Source organism: Canis lupus, chromosome 7 (assembly GCF_048164855.1).
Source record: "Canis lupus baileyi chromosome 7, mCanLup2.hap1, whole genome shotgun sequence".
NCBI classification, from domain to species: Eukaryota; Metazoa; Chordata; class Mammalia; order Carnivora; family Canidae; genus Canis; species Canis lupus.
The window spans coordinates 16,657,513-16,677,117 of record NC_132844.1 but is presented as its reverse complement, the minus strand read 5'-3'; the positions used below and the strand labels follow the sequence as shown (position 1 = coordinate 16,677,117).

The window sequence follows — 19,605 nt, the reverse complement described above, 5'->3', positions numbered from 1 at the left end:
TTGAACCTATGTACACTAGTGTATGTTCTTTTCCTTTCCTTTTTAAAAGATTCATGAGAGACACAGAGAGGCATAGACATAGGCAGAGGGAGAAGCAGCCTCCCTGCGAGGTGCCCAATGTGGAACTTGATCCCAGGACCCCAGGATCATGCCCTGAGCTGAAAGCAGGTGCTCAACCGCTGAGCCACCCAGGTGTTCCCACTAATGTACGTTCCTTAAAGATTTATTTATTTGAGAGAGAGAGAGAAAGAGAGAGAAGAAGATAGATAGATGATGATGATAGATAGATAGATAGATAGATAGATAGATAGATGATAGATAGATAGATAGATAGATAGATAGATAGATAGATGATAGATAGATAGATGATAGAGCAGCGGGGAGGGGCAGAGGAAGAGGGAGAGATTATCTTAAGCAGACTCCTGTGTTGAGCAGAGAGCCTGATGTGGGGCTCAATCTCATGACCCTGATATCACGATACTGAAATCAGGATCCTGAGATCAGGACTTGAACTGAAACCAAGAGTCAGATACTTACCCAACTATGTCACCCAGGTATCCCATTAGTGTATGTTCTTTAGAAAGCCTTGTCCCTGGTGTATCAATTAATCCCATATTCAGAGACTGTTGTGAAATCTTTCTTCTGAACTAGTTAATATGCATAATACAGCTTCAAAGTTCTAAATGGTAAATTAAATATTTGGAAAAAATTACTTTTGACCTTGCATTTTAGAAATTCCCTTCCTCCTCCCAATCCAATCAAGTAGATAGAACAATTAAGATACAGTGGTATATTTACATGCAATTGGAGACCATTTAGTGCTTTGGCAATTTTAAAGATATTTTAAAGTGTCTACCTCAGGATGTTTGTTTCCTTTTTTTTTTTCTACTATCTTTTTTTACTTACTCTATTCTAATCTGTACTGACGTGGTCTTCTACAGTAGAGGGAGAGAAAACAAACCGTACAAAGGAGGAGAAAGGACCAATTCTTGAAAGAACACTTGTTAATTTTAGGCATTTTTTTAATTGAAAAATTCCATGTGTAGTTTTAAGAAACATTACATAGAATGGTGCATCTATGCTGTGGAAATAAGTGAAGAGACCATCCAAATGAGAACAGAGACTATTTATTTCAAGTTTGCTACGGCAAGGGAGCCAGCCACCATCACTTGTATCCAGCAGGGATTCAAAACAGGCAGGCAGAGGATTAGGGAAGCTTTATAGTGGAAAAAATGGAAGACCTCAGGTATGCTCTGGGTTGGAGATTGTTGGCATGAGGGAATTGGAGGCCAGCTAACTGGAAGTGGGGCATCTAGGATGATTGGTTTGGAGGGCATATGTGACTTTTGATCCTGATTTGGAGTGGGGGCCAAAAAATCAGGAAAATGGAAGTTACTGAACGAGTCCAGGCCATTTTGGGCCAATTGCTGCAGAGATTTAGTTCTCCATGATAATTGCTCCAGAAGGTCTGGGTCAGAGTTTTGTCATCTGACATTTTCTTGCCATTATCTCAACACTTTCCTGAGTTTCCCCTAATATTAACACTTTTGCCAAACTAGAATAAAATATCACAACCAGGATATTGACATTGCTAAAATCTATTGATCTTATTCAGATTGCTCCAGTTTTATTTGTGCTCATTTGTGTACAAATGTATGTGATACTGAATAGGACAGTTCCATGAACACAAGGATCTCTTATGTTGCTCTTTTATAATGACACCAACCTCTCTCCTATCTCTAAACCCCTGCGACCACTGATCAATTCTCCATTTGTAAAATTTTATCATTTCAGAAATGTGTAATATGTTGTATAATATAAATGGAATTATACAGTATGTGACCTTTTGGGATTGGCTTTTTTTCACCCAGCTTAATCTTCTGGAGTTTCCTTGTTTGCTTTTAAAACCATTTTAATTACTCATGTAATACATGAATAAATTCTCCTTGGGAAGCATTAAAATAGTAAAAATAAGGTGAAAGATTCCTTTAACTAAAAAGCACTCAGTCCTCATCTCTTCCTTTGAAGCAACTAAATATTTATTTAATCATTCTTTTATTGAAGTCCATTTTTAGAATATACAGATATACATATATGTATATGTGCATATATACACACATATATTTTTTCAAAATTCTGTTGCTGTCAAAAAGCTTCAGTAAATATTCTTGTATTTACTTCCTTGTTTGCACCTGACAGTTTGTCTCTGTTTGACACCTAAAGGGGGTATTGTTGGGTAATAGGAAATATAGGATGTAAAATTGCCACATTTTCCTTCAAATTGGCAGTACTCACTTATATGCCTAGTTGTACCCCCAAAATGACCATTCCCTCAGATTGCCCAATGTCTAATAATTTAGAACTTATTTTTTTTCTGCCAGTTGTCTAAGTGAAGAATGCTATCTCATTATTATTTTATTTTATATTTCCCTGGTTAATAATAAGGACAAGTATCTTTGAAAAGATAGTTTCTAGTTTCTAGTTTCTCTTGGTTACTTGTCTTATTTTTCTTCTTGATTTAGAAGAGATTTTTAAAATAATTTATTCTGGATACTAATTCATTGTTTATTTTACATGTATGTACACACACAGAGTTGCATTCTGTAATTAATCTCTTAGTATGTTAACTTTTGTCATTTTAAAATTGATGTTTAATTTATCATTCTCTCTCTTTTTGTGCCTTTTAAAGAAAGTCTTCCTCACTCATTTTTAAACCTTATGTTTTCTCAAAGTGACATGGTACCTTGTGTTTCACAGGCTTTAGGGCAGGTTTTCCTGTGTATATGTTCTGGTTCAGGCCTGCTCTGGTTTCTGTCTTAGCTATGTCTTCTTGACCTTTTCACCTGAAGTTCTTGACTTGCTTTTGACCACTTTGAAGAAGTTGCAGATATTGGTTGTTAAGAAGAGCAAGTCCCCTTATATAACACTCCAGTCTCACTTCTTTATGATACATGTGGATAGCTCTACTTTCATAAAAGCCTAGTAACACTGAAAGTACATGTAATTCCAAAGACAGAATTTTAAACATATTGGATATGTGAATAATAAATTCTAGAGGAATGTCAACTTCTAAACATCTAAATAGATTTTAATTCCTCTCAAGGCAGATCAATAAAGACAAATTTGATGATTCTAGGTATAGCGGATTTTGAGCTATCCCCTTAAAACCAACTTGCTATCTATTTTCTGTAGAAATGAAAAATTGCCTGACTTTTACAGTAAACGTTACTTAAAGAAAAATTTGCCCCATAGTTCTTGGCCAAATATTGGGGGTCAAATGGAAACCTTTGGAAGTTAACAACTTTGGCAGACCCTCAGAATTTAATAGTATTAATGTTTTAGTTTTCTAATAAAGGTTTAAATTTATTTAAATTTTCAAATAGATCATGTCACTTAAAGAGATAAGATAATGGCACAAGGAATATAATAATCTTGAAATTTTTAAAATATTGATTTTGGAAACATCACACTGAAATCATTTAATATAATAATTAGTTGATCCAGTTTTTCTTCTCATTGTATTTATAATTCTTAGGGAAGTATTTTAAAGCATATTAGGTTGCCAGCGAAGTTTAAGGAGTGAAAATAAAGAATGGATGTCATTATAATTTTTTTTCGGGGGGGAATTTCTTCCAACTTTATTTCTGTATTCAATAAGTGTTTATTTGTGCATTTATAGTTATACTCATCACCATGCCTTTTACCTAATTTTTTTTGTTATCTATATACTTAAATATAACTGGCTGCTAACACATTTTCACTGAGAGATGACAAATTTGTTATTTTTATACTCCATTTTTTCTCTTCTGAACTCCCTAATTTGGTCAATGGTGTCACCATTATTTATTTAAATAAGAAATCTTTTAGTTATATTTGGATTCTCTTCCTCATCTCCCATATCCAGTCAGCTGCCAAAACCCTTTGGTTCTGCTTTCAAATTTCCAAAATTATCTCTTCTCCACTTCTGTTAGTATTGCTAGTTTTCAAACTAGCCTCCTATCCTGTGTTCTTGTCCCAGCCCTCACTTAGCTGTCTTCTATTTCTTTTTTTAAAGATTTTATTTATTCATGAGAGACACAAAGAGAGAGAGGCAGAGACATAGGCAGAGGGAGAAGCAGTCTCCATGCAGGGAACCCAACCTGATGCAGGACTCAATCCCGGGACTCCAGGATCACACCCTGAGCCAAAGGCAGGTGCTCAACCACTGAGCCACCCAGGCATCCCATCTTCTATTTCTTTTTAGTTTAGGTTTTTCCCTAAAGCAGATTCTGAGACCAGGGCTTTTGTGCAGGTGGTTTATTTTGAGAAGTGATTCTAAGGAACAAGGTGAACAGCTGAGAAGAGTGAAATAAGAAGGGAATAGTGATCTAGGGATATGTTATTAAGCTGAGTTTCACTGTGGATATTTAGGGTTCCATCCTACTAAGTGAACCCTAGGGATCTTTGTAGAACATTTCCCAGAAGTATATACCCAAAGGATGAAAGAGGGGAGTATTTATCCACTAGCTTCCATCTTGCACTGCTCCAGAGTTGCTTATTAGGTGTTAACCTGTATATTTGCAGGGTAGTTGAATAGGGCTAACATGGGGCGCAGCAGAGAAGTTTGCAGAAAGCAAGAGAACAAGGCTGGCTTCATGAGTGTATTATCCATTAGTGATATGTGTAGTCACAGGAGACCACATTTTGAAGGCTCTAATGCTTTGCTTAATGGTATGCTCTCATTGTTTTGAAATGTGTAATTGTTTATTAACAAGAGACTCTACATTTTCATTTTCACACAAATTATCCAGCTAGTTTTGCTAGAGACACACACAGTGGCCCTGAGATAAAGGGCTGCCTATAGTGAAAAGGTTAGCCAAGAGAATTTGAAGTGAGGCCTAACAGTATCTAATACATATTCTGTGTAGTGTATCTATATCTGTGTTTCTACTTAGGAATGTACTAAGCTTCAATGATCTAGCAAAGACCAACAGACATCCTGCAGAGGGAAGTACAAAGCTTGTTCTTCCAAATCTATGCAGAGCATGTAAGCCTGGGGTCTCTCTGTTTGAGCAGTCCCTCAGTGCAACCCCATAGGCTGTGACTCAGGCCTGGTGACCGCAGTGCTGGTCACTCAGATTAAATATAAGAATGAAGTCACAAGGATTTTCTAGTAAAGCAGGCTTTCCCCAGCACCTGCTAGTTTAGACTTGAAGGGCTCATTTTCAATTTTAGCTGGCAAGAGAGCCCACCAGTGTGGGGATGCAGGTGTAGACTGGTATGCTGGGAAGAATAGCACTTTTGTTTGCCTTTCTTTCTCCTCTGTGGTGACTCTGCTGCTTCCACTCTAGCTTTGAGGGAAGAAGGGAAGTGCAGTCATCAAGAAGTGATATAGGTTATTTCCTTGTAAGTATGCCCTTTCTATGACATCTCTCTTTACCTCCTGCAGCATTATAAGGAACCTAAAGGAAAAGGCAAAAAAAAAATCTTTGTATAATAATCTAAAGTGCTGTATTCTCTACCCTGTAATGTTTTTATTAGGCAAACACTTTTGTCAGCTTTTAAATATCCAGGAGCTGGGAATGTTTTGACTGGTTCCAAGGTAAACATTTGTTTTTGAGAGACTAGAGGAAGAAAGACCAGACAGCACAAAGCAAAAAGACTGTCTTTTCTTTCTGAGTAAGAATTACCCCACAAGTTAGGGAGATATCAAACTTCATTTGTTACAATTAGTTGCAAATATGGTTGCAAAAATCATAATGTAATGCAGAGAGGTCCACTAGTTCTTCAGTTAGATCTAGCATGCTAAATACAAACATGAACCCAGTTTGATATTTTGCTTATTGAGTTGGCAGTATTATTTTTGGAATCTCAATTGTACTGGAAATTTAGTAAATGACTATCTGTTTGTCACCATTATCTCCCTTTTGTTTTTTTGAGTGTGTGGCTATGAAGAAATGGGAATGACAAATGATAATTGTTTAGGACTAAAGAACAATAGATGCCATAAATTTCAGTGGAAAGAGTAATAATAACTACTTTTACTCAGATTGTGGAGGTAGTTGTTATTTAGTGTTCTTTCTTCCTTCCTTTCTTTCTTCTCTATGAATGTCTTTAGTTGTTTAGATGTATTCAGGTTACAAGTAAATCATTGAAAAGAAAGGTCAAAGGATTTAATAAGATTTTGTTAATGCTGGGCAGCCCAGGTGGCTCAGTGGTTTAGTGCCACCTTCGGCCCAGGGCCTGATCCTGGAGACACAGGATCAAGTCCCACATCCGGCCCCCTGCATGCAGCCTTGTGTCTCTGCCTCTCTCTCTGTCTCTCATGAATAAATGAATAAAATCTTTAAAAAAAAATTTTGTTCATGTTAATATGTACAAATCATGTGTTTAGATTCCTTCCCAGCACACAAATACAAATATTACTATGTGTATAGACATATAAACAAAAGTAGAGATGATTCAAGCATATGGATATGAGAAGTTATTTTTTTGGTGTTTTTGTTGTTCTTCTCTAAAGAGGCATACAGCCACACTTAGCTGAACACTGGAGTTTTCTTTGTGTCACTGTTGTAAATTAACTTATTGTGATGATCTCCATGAAAACTGATGACAAATTATTTTTGAAAAATGTAGATGCATTCATCATCATCAGCTGTGATCAGCTGCAGTAAAGATGCCCTTTGAAAATGAAGAGTTCTAAATTAAGATGTTTAAAAAGTACAGATAACAAAAACCAAGTGAGAGAAACCCCAAGCTTTTCAAACTTGGTATGTGAATGTGTCCATTTTTAATGAAGAAAATGAGGCCAGCATCAGTTGGGACTTTCTGAAGAACACATTGTACTGTACCAATTAGTGACTCTATTCTCAGGAGACCACAGTGCAGTAGTCCTTCATCCTGCTGCCAGGTGGCGCTGTGTGGTAGTAGGTGCAGTCTTCTGCAAGGAATAAAACGTCTGCTCCTGCCCTCGGTACTTGTACTGCTGACCCTGATAACCGATTCTATTAGAAGTGTAAAAATAAACTTACTTTACAAATTTCTAAGTCATTTCTATATAACTATGCTTAAATAGGTCTTAATCTTTACATTTAATGAGAATCTTCTGTGTTTAGTGAATGCATCTTAAAGAGTGAATAAAAGACTCATGGTTTCCAGAATGCACTAACGTCTTTCATTATAACTGGTGCCTCATGCCTTATAAATACTCTGCTTTGAATATAAATAAAGCAGTATTAAAAATAAAACTCTTTTGTTGCCAATAGAGTGCTTTTTATTTTGGAATAGTAAGAGTAGAAGGAATTTGTAGGCAATGAATACAGGAAATATAACATTAGTTTAACATGTGTAAGCACACACTTAAAATATATATTTTTTGAAAGAAAAGCCTTCAGTATATTTATTTTTTTCTTCCAAGTGAGTATGTGTTTGCCCTTTTTCCCCCCTAAAATTATTACAGTAATTCTTAAAATGGTCAACTTTCTGGTTGTTTTTTTACCCCCTCTTTCAGCATGATGTAATTTGAAGTTTTTTTTCCTTTGTATCATAATGACCTGAGTTTAAAGTTACTCTCAAATTAATCTTCAGACAGAAAGTTTCCAAGACGGTTGAAAAATTATTTTAAAAGTTGGATTTCTTGTTTTACCATTACGAACTTAAATCTCCAAATTGTGTAAATGTGTAAGGTAAATGTAGTTTTGAATATGAAAGACCTATTCGAAATATGAGTCAATGTTAGTGTTTTTCTTTTTTAAGAGATGGCATCTAAAAGATGTGAGCATTTTCACAATCTTTATGAAATAGGACAATTTTTTTCTGGTTGCCAACCTTCTTATCTCTTCTAGTTATCTAGGTACTACAGTGATTAAACAATTTAATTTATGGATGTATCTTGATTGTATTGATATTTATGAAGGTCTCTGGTTTATGGAGGAAATTTCCAGAAGGGAGGCATATTTTAACAGTAATTATTAAATTTCTCATGCAGAATTTATTATGACAATATAAAGAAATCATAGTAGTATGAATCCCAGATTGTGAGTTAGTTTCATAGTGTTTGCAAAAGGAAATATTCGTATCGAATATTAATTGATAGGAACATATTTCTTAGAGGCATTCTTATCAAATATCCATACTATGTTTGCAATAAAATCAAATAGAGATTGGACAAAAGCTGTGGCTTCAAGGAATTTTTAGTTTAACAAATGCCAGCAAATTCTATTCAAAAGTTATTCACAGAACTGGAGGATGCTTATTGCGGAGTTACTGAGAATGGTGTAAATATTTTAGGAAATGAGTTAAAGTGCTTACGAATCTCTGACAGGCCACTTAAAATTATATTTCAAGAATAATAGCATGGACAAATGCTCACCATTTATAATTGGGAAAAAAGGTAGGCTATAGAATAGTGTTATAGTCTATGTCTCTATAACATAGGATGAACTTAATTGCATGTGATATATTTTATATTAAAAAGTATATATGTGAGATCAGTTTTAAAGAGAGTCTATAACAAGGTCTAGCATTAGTGTGAAGGATTTGTTGTAATTGAGTTAGGGCAGAATTACTATTTGTTACAAAAGACCAATAACATTTAAAGGAAACAATTGTCAGGTTGAAAACAATTCATCATAGTGAAATAAAGTAATGCAATGAAAGAAGAAATAATAGAATCTCATGATGGGAGCATGGACTCTATATTTGAAAATATTTTGCTGAGAGCACTTTGATACCAGGAACAGATGAAGTGAGTGACCTCACGGGGCTTCTCTAATTTCTGCGATTCCATAACAGAGCACTCTGAAAGTACCTTGCTTATGACACTTCTGGATTTACATTTTACCACGTAATGAACTGCTGAATGATTTTGGTCGAAACAGTTTCCCTATTATTGCACGAGCCATCTCATTATTGAATGGAACAACCCCTATGTGCTCCACAAAGCTCAAAACCGGAACTTGACTGTAATGATTTTCTAAGTTCATTCCATAATCAGTGGTGCAATGCTTCATATTCATACCCATAAATATGAAAGGTCCTGGTGACTCCACATGTGACCAATATTATATGCTATTGAAATTATGCAATTTATTTTTGTAAAATACAAAAAATGACCAGACTGATATGGAAACCACAGAATGCAGGTTTTCTTCTTATTAGCACTCCTTCTGCCCCCATCTCATACAGTGCCCAATTTAGGACAAAGACAAAACGAAAGTGTATCTTGAATATGCATCACAGGTTCCAAAAATGAAAAGAAATTGGATTTGGATAGCACTTACTCAATAGACAGATATGATACATGGTAAGAAGGTGCACTGTCTGCCCTGTGATAGATTAAACTACTTTGTAGGAAAATTACTGTGAGCCAGTCACCACCACCACCGTGGCTAAATCTTTAATAAAATTCTCTTCCATATTCAGGAGTGAGGTATGAAGTACACAATAAGCAGAGTGAAGTAGAGTGCCATTTATCAAACACCGGCCAGGTCTGTAATCTTCTGCTTTATCCCTTCTTTGTACTTTATTTGTCTTTATTGTTGCGAGGAGGGATATTTACCAAGAGCAGTGGGCATGAAGCCCATAAACCTCCTCCTTCCTCTCTTTCTCTCTTTCTTATTCCCCCCTGTCAGCCTTGTCAGTGTAATTTGTTTGTTTCCTTCTAGGTGGTCCTTTGCTTGTTTGGCGTTCTTTTCTCTCTTCCTTTTCTCTGCCTTTCTTTGCAATGTGCATTCATGCAATGGGAAATGACACCAAAGCTACTGGAATATGCAACGGGAATGCTAACAGCTACCATGAAGGACTGTCCAGGATGCATTCGGTAATGACTTTGAATGCCTCTTGGCAAGATAGCAGTGTTAAAATGTTGTAGACAGCCCCTGGGTGGCAGTGCATAGCCAGTCCTGATGCCAACAAAAGCATTTTCAATGTAAAGATTTTATATGTGTGTGTTTACATATGACATATAGGATGCATGTGTTTATATGCATGCATGTACACACGACACCTGTATACATAATATGTCTGTATGATATATTTGTATATATATGTATATAATATATAGATATATGTCTACATAAGATGTGTTTATAACCTGTATGTGTATGTATGATATATGTATGTCTATGTGTGTACATTGTATGTGTGTATACATATATGCATTACATATTTATCCATCTACCCAAAACTAGTTAAAAAGTAACTCTCTTTGAAAGGTATAAACTCTGATTTACCCCACGTTTCTTAAGTGCAGTAATGGCAATAACTAAAATAACTTGTATCTTTTTTTAATCTAATGCTAAAAAGGTTCTAGATATCCCAGTCATATAATGACATCTAAATTATCTTTAAAATCATGCAAATATGGTTCTGATGCAGTGGAAGACTTCAGAGGATAGTGAGAGTATGGCTAGAGGTGTTTTGTGCCCCTCAGTCTGCACACTGCCAGTCTATGCAGCAGCCTTGGGGGTAAATTATTTTTAGTACTATTATAACCCTTTTTTATTATTTGAATAGCAGTTTTATGACAAAACATTTATATTCAGGCTGCCTTTGTACTTGACTGAAAGAGAGCAATCATGGAGAGTGATAAGGCAACAATGGTAATGATAACTGCATTTATAAAGACGTACAGAATTTAAACAGGAGTACTAAAATAGACTGACGATAGTTCTCTACCTGAACCTGGAGCAGAGATGGGCAAGGTTCTTGTGGTTGAGATGTCTTTGCTATTTGGGGGCAGATGACAATGTGTATGTGTATGTATGTATGTGTGTGTGTGTGTGTGTGTGTGTTTTCCTATGTCATTGTTTCTTCCTTTTAGTTAAATGTACTTGATATGTAGATGAATGGGTAGCAATAACAACATAGGGCCATTTTGTATTCAGATTAACTATTACCATAATTTTGTCAGATTATGATTCAATGCAACTGCATTTCTGAATAAACTATTCAACTCAAGTATTAGTTCTTAGAAAAGCTGAAATTTTTTTTGCTCTTATCTAGCATTGGTCTATTTATCTGTCTCCTGAGGATCTACCTCTTATGAAAAATTGACAATTTACCTTGTGAAAGAAAGGAGTATGGGAATAGGAAGGGACCCTGTATCTTTAAACATATTTCAACAACAAGAAGTCATTCTGTTTACCTGATACCAATGTTTTCCATATATTTTTATAATTTCATTCATTTTCCTTATTCCTGACGTTCTGACCAGAAGTAAAAGCTAAGCTACTTCTGGTCCAGTTACATTCCTTTGTTTTTTATCTTTAAATATGTTGTAAGTATTAACATAATTAATAAAACATAATAAAAAGGATTGACATTGTGCAGTTGCCTTGTGCTGTACATAAAACTGAAACTATACAATGTGGGATAGAAATAGTATCTCCTCTTCACAAGATATCCCGAAGGTCTCTTAAAATCAGCCATACATTGCCAAAGTCTGTATTCTGTCTTCCTTTGGCTCTTCTTTTCTTCAGCAAAGTTATTAACTTCTACATGAAAGGAAAAAAAATCAATTTACTTGCATTCCACCTTGATTCAAAAAGAAATTAGGTGGCTTACAAAGATACATACCATAAATCTAAAACTATGAGAGGGAAATGAAGCCAAGAGAAAGCCAGGGAAGGGAAAGGGTGGAGCATGTAGTGTAACTATGGAACCAAATGCCCACTCTAAAGCCCTGTATACTGGCTACCTGTGGGCCACATGTTTAGTCCTCAGCTCTTTAACAGCCAACACAAAGATGGAACTAATTCCAGGATGCACAGAGTCAGCATCAAGAAAAGAAACGTATTCTTCAGGAGATGTGCAACTATTCCAGATACACAGGCTCATAGGAAATTTGACTCCTTGGTCTTCATAGAACATTGTGTAATTCAGAGAAATATGTTTCTTAACTGTAAACTATAGTCAACACACGCACACTAATATGTTATACGTTATATAATATCTTGGTAAAGGAAGTCAGTGAAAGCAAGTCTAGGGTTGTTCATTTATTCAATAGTTACGTTTTGTGTGTCTCCTGTGAGTTATCTGGCACTGAAACAGGTGTGGAATGGTAATGTAAGAGATGTAGCCCCTGCTCTCATCAAACTTACAATCTTTCCTTGACAATTGACATTGAAAAATTAGTTATATGTATGCAATGAAAAGTCCTGCAGGTGGTCAGTAGGAGAAGGTTCAGGTTATGTCTGTTGGTCTAACTTAACCCAGGGACAGATATCACAAATACAGGGACATAATAAAATTTGGATAGCTCTGTAAAAATTACAGTTCTATGAATCCAGCTTTTAATTTGGGTCAAATAGTGGTGAGTTGAAGATTGTACCTCCTGATGAGAGTCTGAAAAGTTCTTTTATTCTCTGTTGCCACTTGGGAGCAAAGCCACCATGACTCAGCAATCAGCTGACCTGTGATCAGAAGACAATAAAAATATAATTTAATATTTATCCATATTCTATTTGTCCATATGGGTGAAAAAAGAAAGAGGTGTTTACATATGCATTTTGGTGCTTAATTCTTCCATTATGAGCTTCTTATCTTTTATGACATGTTTAGTATTTTCTGTAAGCTTTATGCTAGAGTTTAATTCACATATTAACCTGTGTCTTTAGAATTTTTAAACACAGTTGCTAACAACAACCACTATTAACAGCATGTTTCAGAAAAGATATTGTTTAGATGGAATAGTTATATACCAGGAAAATGCATATTCTATTTGGAAAATAGCATTTTATGACATGAAGGAAATTATTTCTTCATCAATAATCTACTTGGACTACAAATGCTCCTGATGCATTTTATTTAACTTTAAAAAATATTATTCAGCATAGTTTCACTTTAAAATATAGTGGTACATTTCAAATGATCTATTGATTCTGTGTTTCCCTAAGAATGGCCATGTTTGTTTTTAGAAATCCATAGTTATTTCCCTTCACATGACTTATTTGTTCCTCTTTTGGACCTGGTTGTAAACACAGAAAGAGGGAGGAGAATTATGTCTAGTAAAAGGATTATGAATCCAATGATAAAAGGATGAAAAAAAAAACCCCAAAATCTTAGTGGATTCTACTTTCATGGTAAAATAGAATACCTAGTTAGTAGTAACTGCTTTTAGATAACAGGCCACACAATTTATCAGGAAGACAGTTACTATTTAGCATGAATTTACAAACATGGAAGAGATCTGGCAACTTCACCCAGAAAAGTAATTCACAAGTCTAACTTTCTTGCCTCACTTACATACACAGGCCCTGTAGCCCACCCAACATTTCTTCTTCTTCATCATCTACTCCCCCCCTCCCTCCTCCTCCTTCTTCTTATTCATTCTTCATTCTTCTTTTTTGCTCCCAAGTAATGGGATAAAGAAATTATTACTATTCACTTGAGTATAGAGAGGTTTAGAAGTGCTCTGTGTGAGGTAACAGAACTTATTTCCTACACACTCTTATATTAAAGGAAGCAGGATTTCTTTCTTTAAAGTGGTTATGTCTGTAAGAAATGGGATAGGAAATAGACAATAATTTCATCTATTTTCTGAGTAACCTAGAAATCTAGTTTCATGTAGTTTTTGGATGAAAAAACTAGAAATTTCTAGTTCTGAAGTTTTAGTTCTTCTAATTCTAAAGATCTAGAAACTTCTTGATCTTTAGAATATTCTTAGAATAAAAGTCTTCATGCTGCTCTCCATTTCCCCCCAACCTCCCTTCCCGAACCTCATCCCATGACAGTCTATAAAGCTGTCTGAGAAACACAGAGAATATGTCCCCTTTCCTCCCTTTCACAGAAATATTAACATTCTTTTTCACACTTTTACAGACTGGTTCTGGGAAAGCCAACTAATTTGGTTCTGCCTGCCTCTTAAGAAACAAACAAAAATGATATTTCTTCCCCTGGGCCATTTTAGTTCATGTTTATTGTTAAATTTAAGTCTTTCTTGGGGCTTAAAAACAGTGGTACAGAAGTGCATCCAAACCTTTTATGAAGAGCATTTAGACTAACTAGACATGGGCATGCAGAATATTAAGCACAAACCTGAGGTTCCCCTATTGTTGCCTAACACCTATTGAATGTAGCCACTATTAATTCTTCATTGGCCTTTGGTTTCTCAGCTTACAAAAAACTATTATGTACAATGGGTAAATGGGCTCTATAGCTACCTAAAGCCTATGTCAATTCTTAAAAATGAAGGATGGCTCTACTCTATGGCATAATACGGTTTCTTTGAACATTAGGGATTCTGGTCTAAACTCATGCATAATTAGTTATACTGTAAAACTAAATAGATTTTCTTCTGGGTGGCAGGTTCCTTTCAGGCACATAATGACAGAAAAATAGATTTGTTTCTTCAGATCCTTTTGTTTCCTCTTTAGCTTCCTTAGCAAAAGCTTTTTTGCACAATGGAATGCATTCCTACTAGACCCCACTGGGGAAGACTTAAATGTTAACCATATTAGGACACCGAGAAGCAATAAACATAAGTTAGGTATAAGAAAAGAAAAAAATGATATGTGAAATGAAAAGAAAGATAAAGCGACTAAGAAAGTGGGAAGGAAGCAGAGAAGAGAAAGAAGAAATTGTTCCTAATCTATTTACAAAGCAAAAGTCTCAAAATGGCACTCTATTTCCAGAAAGATAAATTTTTACATGGACAAACATTTCACTTTTTGAGAAAAGAGATTATATTAGAAACTTTGAAATATTTGTCTTCAGGTAAGAAATGTTGCCCTGGGGGCAGCCCCGGTGGCTCAGCGGTTTAGCGCTGCCTTCAGCCCAGGGCGTGATCCTGGAGACCCGGGGATCGAGTCCCTGCATGGAGCCTGCTTCTCTCTCTGCCTGTGTCTCTGTCTCTCAGTCTCTCTCTGTGTCTCTCATGAATAAATAAATAAAATCTTAAAAAAAAGTGTTGCCCTGTGAAATGGGATTTAGTAACTTTTTAATCAAAATAAGATGTTCACAGAATAAGAAATGATTGGGAATATCATTGCTGAAACAGGGACAAACTGTCTTTTTTTTTTTTTTTAAGACAAGTAGCAATAATTGTTATATTTTAGACATCCTTTTCTTTCCTAAAGAATTGTAATTGTGAAGATGTTGTGAATAAGTTGCATTGGTAAAGAGTTAAAAGGTACTTGAATTTCAAGGATAAGGATCTCCTCCTCCCCTTGCCCTACTTGTTTGTTTGTTTGTTTTGGAAAAAGATGACATAAGATTTATTTTGTGGCCAGAAAGACAGGTCTTAAATGTCTTAGCTGATAACCAAAAACAGTATTTCAAGCTCAAATAAATTCCTTAAAGAGATAGGGAATTACCAAGTAGCAGGTAAGTATCAACTTTAATACATCAAGTTCTCTTGCCTCTGTTTTTTCTTTGTTCTATGTACACTCTCTGTGTACATGTGAAATATGATGTCAGATCCAAGAGATGGTATTAAAATAGGTAACATGGCAGCATGCTGTTTGATCTTCAGGAGTACCCTGTGCTTACATCCCTAAATGCTGCATTGAAAATTTTAATACCAATAGTTTTGCAAGACTAATTTGCCCACTGCATACAAATCACAAACAACACCAATTCTGGTTAGCTATCTAGTGGGATTTGATAGTGACAGTTCTATTGTGTAGCTTTTTCTTTCTTTCTTTCTTTCTTTCTTTCTTTCTTTCTTTCTTTCTTTCTTTCTTTCTTTTCTTTCTTTCTTTCTTTCTTTTCTTCTTTCTTTCTTTCTTTTTTTCTTTCTTTCTTCTTTCCTCTTTCTTTCGATTATTTTTAAAAATTTATTTATTCATGAGAGATATAGAGAGGCAGAGACATAGGCAGAGGGAGATGCAGGCTCTCCGTGGCGAGCCTGATGAAAGACTCCATCCCAGGATCCGGGGATCACGACCTGAACCAAAGGCAGACACTCAACCGCTGAGCCACCCAGGTGCCCCTTGTAGAGCTTTCAAAAAAGCCACACTATTCACAAAGTTTTTACCTACCTTTGATGTATGATGTTTAGGTGGAAGTACTAGTGGATGTGGGAGGATAGGCAAAAGTCTAGTAATATACACTCACAGATATTTAACCCACATAAAATTCTAATTGTAGAATCTTAGAACTGGCAGTGTTCTTAAAGGTCATTAACTCTAATCCCCATATTGTAGGGATGAAAAAATGAGGCTTAAAATGGAATTCTCAAGACCCCGTTATTAGAAGAATAAATAGTAGAAATTATGTCTTAAAAACTAAACTTTGCTTCTTTTTTTTCAAGGCTTTGGCCTCTTCAGTGATACGATTTTCCTCCTACTTATATATTACTTTTTGAATATAGGCTGAGTGAAAACATAAATGTTGTGATTCCCTTCTGCACAAAATTATCTCTGACTACTTGTATGATTAACTCTGAGTATTTGGTTTACATATAACATTTCTTAGGAAGCAATTCCTAAAAATACACTTTTATTTATTTTTGCCTATCTTAGGTTTATAGAATTATAGAAATGAAAATAAATTTCTAATGTATCAACTCAATTTAACTATTTTACAAACGAGGAAATTGAGGCTCAGAGAGATTTTGTCACTTTGCACTAGGTTCATAGCTCTTAATGATCAAGCACGTACTAAAATGCCAGGTCTCAGGACTCAGTCCATTGCCCTTCATACTCTAATGCATTACATTCATTCCATTTATATTTTATAAAAAATTAAATTATGAAATATTTCAAGCATGAAGAAAAATATGAATAAAAGAGAAAAGAGAATAATACAACTAATACCCATGAATACTAGGGTTTTTAAAATCATAATGTTTTGCTCTATTTGCTTCAGACCATTTTGTCTCTTCATTTTCAGGAATAAAGCAGATACAATTTAGCCCTCTGTGTACACCTCTCCCACTTCCCCCTTATATTTTTATTTTAATATGTAACTTTCCAACTTTTGTTTAGAAAAATTTCAAATATACAGAAAAGTAGAAAGAATCTTATAGTGATCCTCATGTAACTACCATTTAGGTGGGTCGTCTATTAACATTTTACTCTATTGCTTTGTCACACATCTATTCATTTAGTTGTTCCTACATTCTTCATTCATCTATTTTTTGATGCATTTCCAATAAAAGTGCAGACATCAGACACTTTCCCCTAATAGCTAGCATGCATGTCACTAGTGAGTGTTCTATTTGTTTACATTTTTTTCTTTTGTGTAAAGTTTACATACAATAAAATACACAATTCTTAAGTGTACATTGAGTTTTGACAATTGTATGTACCTGTATAGCCATCCCTAGGATCATGCTGTGGAACACTATCATCACCCTAGAAAATTCCTTCATGTCCCTTCTCAGTCAATCCCTGCCCCAACCCACTTAAAACCAGCTACCTTTCTGATATTTTCCAGTATAGATCAATTTTACCTGTTTTAGAATAGAACATAAATGGGATTACATAGTATGTTTAGTTTTGTGCAGAACTTTTTTCATTCACCATGTTTTTGAGATATATACATACTCAGGTGTATCAGCAGTCAGTTCCTGTTTATTGCCAGCTAGTATTTCATTGCATGGTTGAATTGTGGTTTATCCACTCTCCTTTTGTTAGAATGTAGGCTTTCTTATTTTTGTCTGTTACAATAAAACTTCTATGATAGCCACTCCAGCCTTATACTTATTATTTAAATGGTACATCTTTTCCTATCCATTTAATTTTAAACTATCTGTGTCTTAGTATTTAAAACTCATCTCATATGGGGCACCTGGGTGGCTCAGCGGTTGAGCATCTGCCTTTGGCTCTGGTCATGATCCCCGGATTCTGGGATCGAGTCCCGCATTGGGCTCCCTGCAGGGAGCCTGCTTCCCTCTCTGCCTATGTCTCTGCCTCTCTCTCTGTGTCTCTCATGAAAAATAAATAAAATCTTAAAAAAAAAAAGTTCATCTCATATACACAGCATAGATTTGGGTCTTGCTTTTTAAAAATACTCTGACAATCTCTGTTTCTTTATTGAAATTAACATGCCTACACTTAAATGTAATTATTGATGTTGTTGGACTTAGGTCACCATTTTAAAAAAATTGTCTTCCATTTTGACCCCTCTGATTTTTATTATTCTGTTTTTACTTTGCTGTCTTATTTTCTACTATAGAAATGTTTTTAGGATTTTCAAAATTCCATTTATATGTGTTTAATGGTTACTTTGGGAATTACAATGTACATCATTATTTTTTCACAGTTTAATTAGCATTAATATTGTATTACTTTAAAATGTAGAAACTTGGGCAGCCAGGGTGGCTCAGCGGTTTAGCGCTGTCTTCAGCCCAGGGTGTGATCCTGGAGACCTGGGATCAAGTCCCACGTCAGGTTCCCTGCATGGAGCCTGCTTCTCCCTCTGCCTGTGTCTCTGCCTCTCTCTCTCTCTGTGTCTCTCTCTCTCTCTCTCTCTATTTATTTCATGAATAAATAAATAAAATCTTAAATAAAATAAAGTAAAATGTAGAAGCTTTGCAACCGTATAGCCTATTTACCACTTCCCACTCTATGCATATAAAATTTGTGTATTGTTTTTGCCTTATACTGTTCAGTTGCTACAGGAGGAAATATTCAATGCAAGATCATTTTTGAAAATTCTTTTTTTTTTAAAGATTTTGTTTATTTATTCATGATAGAGAGAGAGAGAGAGAAAGAGAGAGAGAGGCAGAGACACAGGCAGAGGGAGAAGCAGGCTCCAGGGCAGCTCGGGTGGCTCAGCAGTTTAGCGCCGCCTTCAGCCCAGGGCGTGATCCTGGAGACTCAGGATCGGAGTCCCACGTCAGGCTCCCTGCATGGAGCCTGCTTCTTCCTCTGCCTGTGTCTCTGCCTCTCTCTCTCTCTCTCTCTCTCTCTCTCTCTCTCTCCTCTCTGTGTATTCTAATGAATAAATAAATAAAATCTTAAAAAAAAAAAAAAAAAAAGAAGAAGCAGATTCCATGCAGGAAGCCTGACATGGGACTCGATCCCAGGTCTCCAGGATCCCGCCCTGGGCCGAAGGCTGGCAGTAAACCACTGAGCCACCCAGGGATCCCCTGAAAATTCTTAATTTCTTTAAAGAAAGAAAAAGGAAACTAAGAAGAAATTATGAATGAAATAGTATAACTAAGAATTAAAGCTATGAAGTAGCATGAAATCTTAATAACCTATGATAATAGTATAATAATAAGTAATCTATAATAATTAAAAGAAGAGAATAAATAATTTTCTCAAAAACTGTGGAAGATTATGAATGAGATCAAAGACAAAAACATTTTAAAGTTTACATTCTTAATTCTAATGTTTAAGTGAAGAAGATACATGACACAATCTTTTCTGACTGATTTGCTGAAAAAATAATCAGTTATCAAAAAAAAGTTTTCAGAAGCTGCACCAAGATTCTTTTTTTCCATCATATAGGGCTGAGACAGGGTGGCGGAAAGAATCAAACAGGCCAACCAATTATTTGGCCAATGGTTTTATAACTTTGTAGTCAGGCAAGATCACAAAAGGGTCTTTGTCCTTTGGGTACCCAGGACTGATGATGTCTATCCTATGACTAGGTCAGTTGGTAGGACTAAAATTAACTGTAGTGGTACTTTACTTATGTAGGTAGGGAAACAGCAGTGGGTTCAGCCACTTTATT

General features: G+C 35.5%; 1 protein-coding gene and 1 long non-coding RNA gene across 4 annotated transcripts in view; one reads left to right on the top strand and one right to left on the bottom strand.

Moving 5' to 3' along the window:
* LOC140636377 (uncharacterized) overlaps positions 1–19,605 on the top strand; it is a 499,328-nt gene that overhangs the window by 181,313 nt on the left and 298,410 nt on the right. The gene's annotated exons all lie outside the window — the stretch shown is intronic.
* LOC140636612 (uncharacterized) overlaps positions 10,110–19,605 on the bottom strand; it is a 38,299-nt gene continuing 28,803 nt past the window's right edge. For all 3 annotated transcript variants that reach the window (XR_012033834.1, XR_012033835.1, XR_012033836.1), the window contains 2 exons: positions 12,311–12,392; positions 10,110–11,474 (listed from right to left, as the gene is read on the bottom strand). This is a non-coding gene — a long non-coding RNA (uncharacterized lncRNA). The remainder of the gene's footprint in view (positions 11,475–12,310; positions 12,393–19,605) is intronic.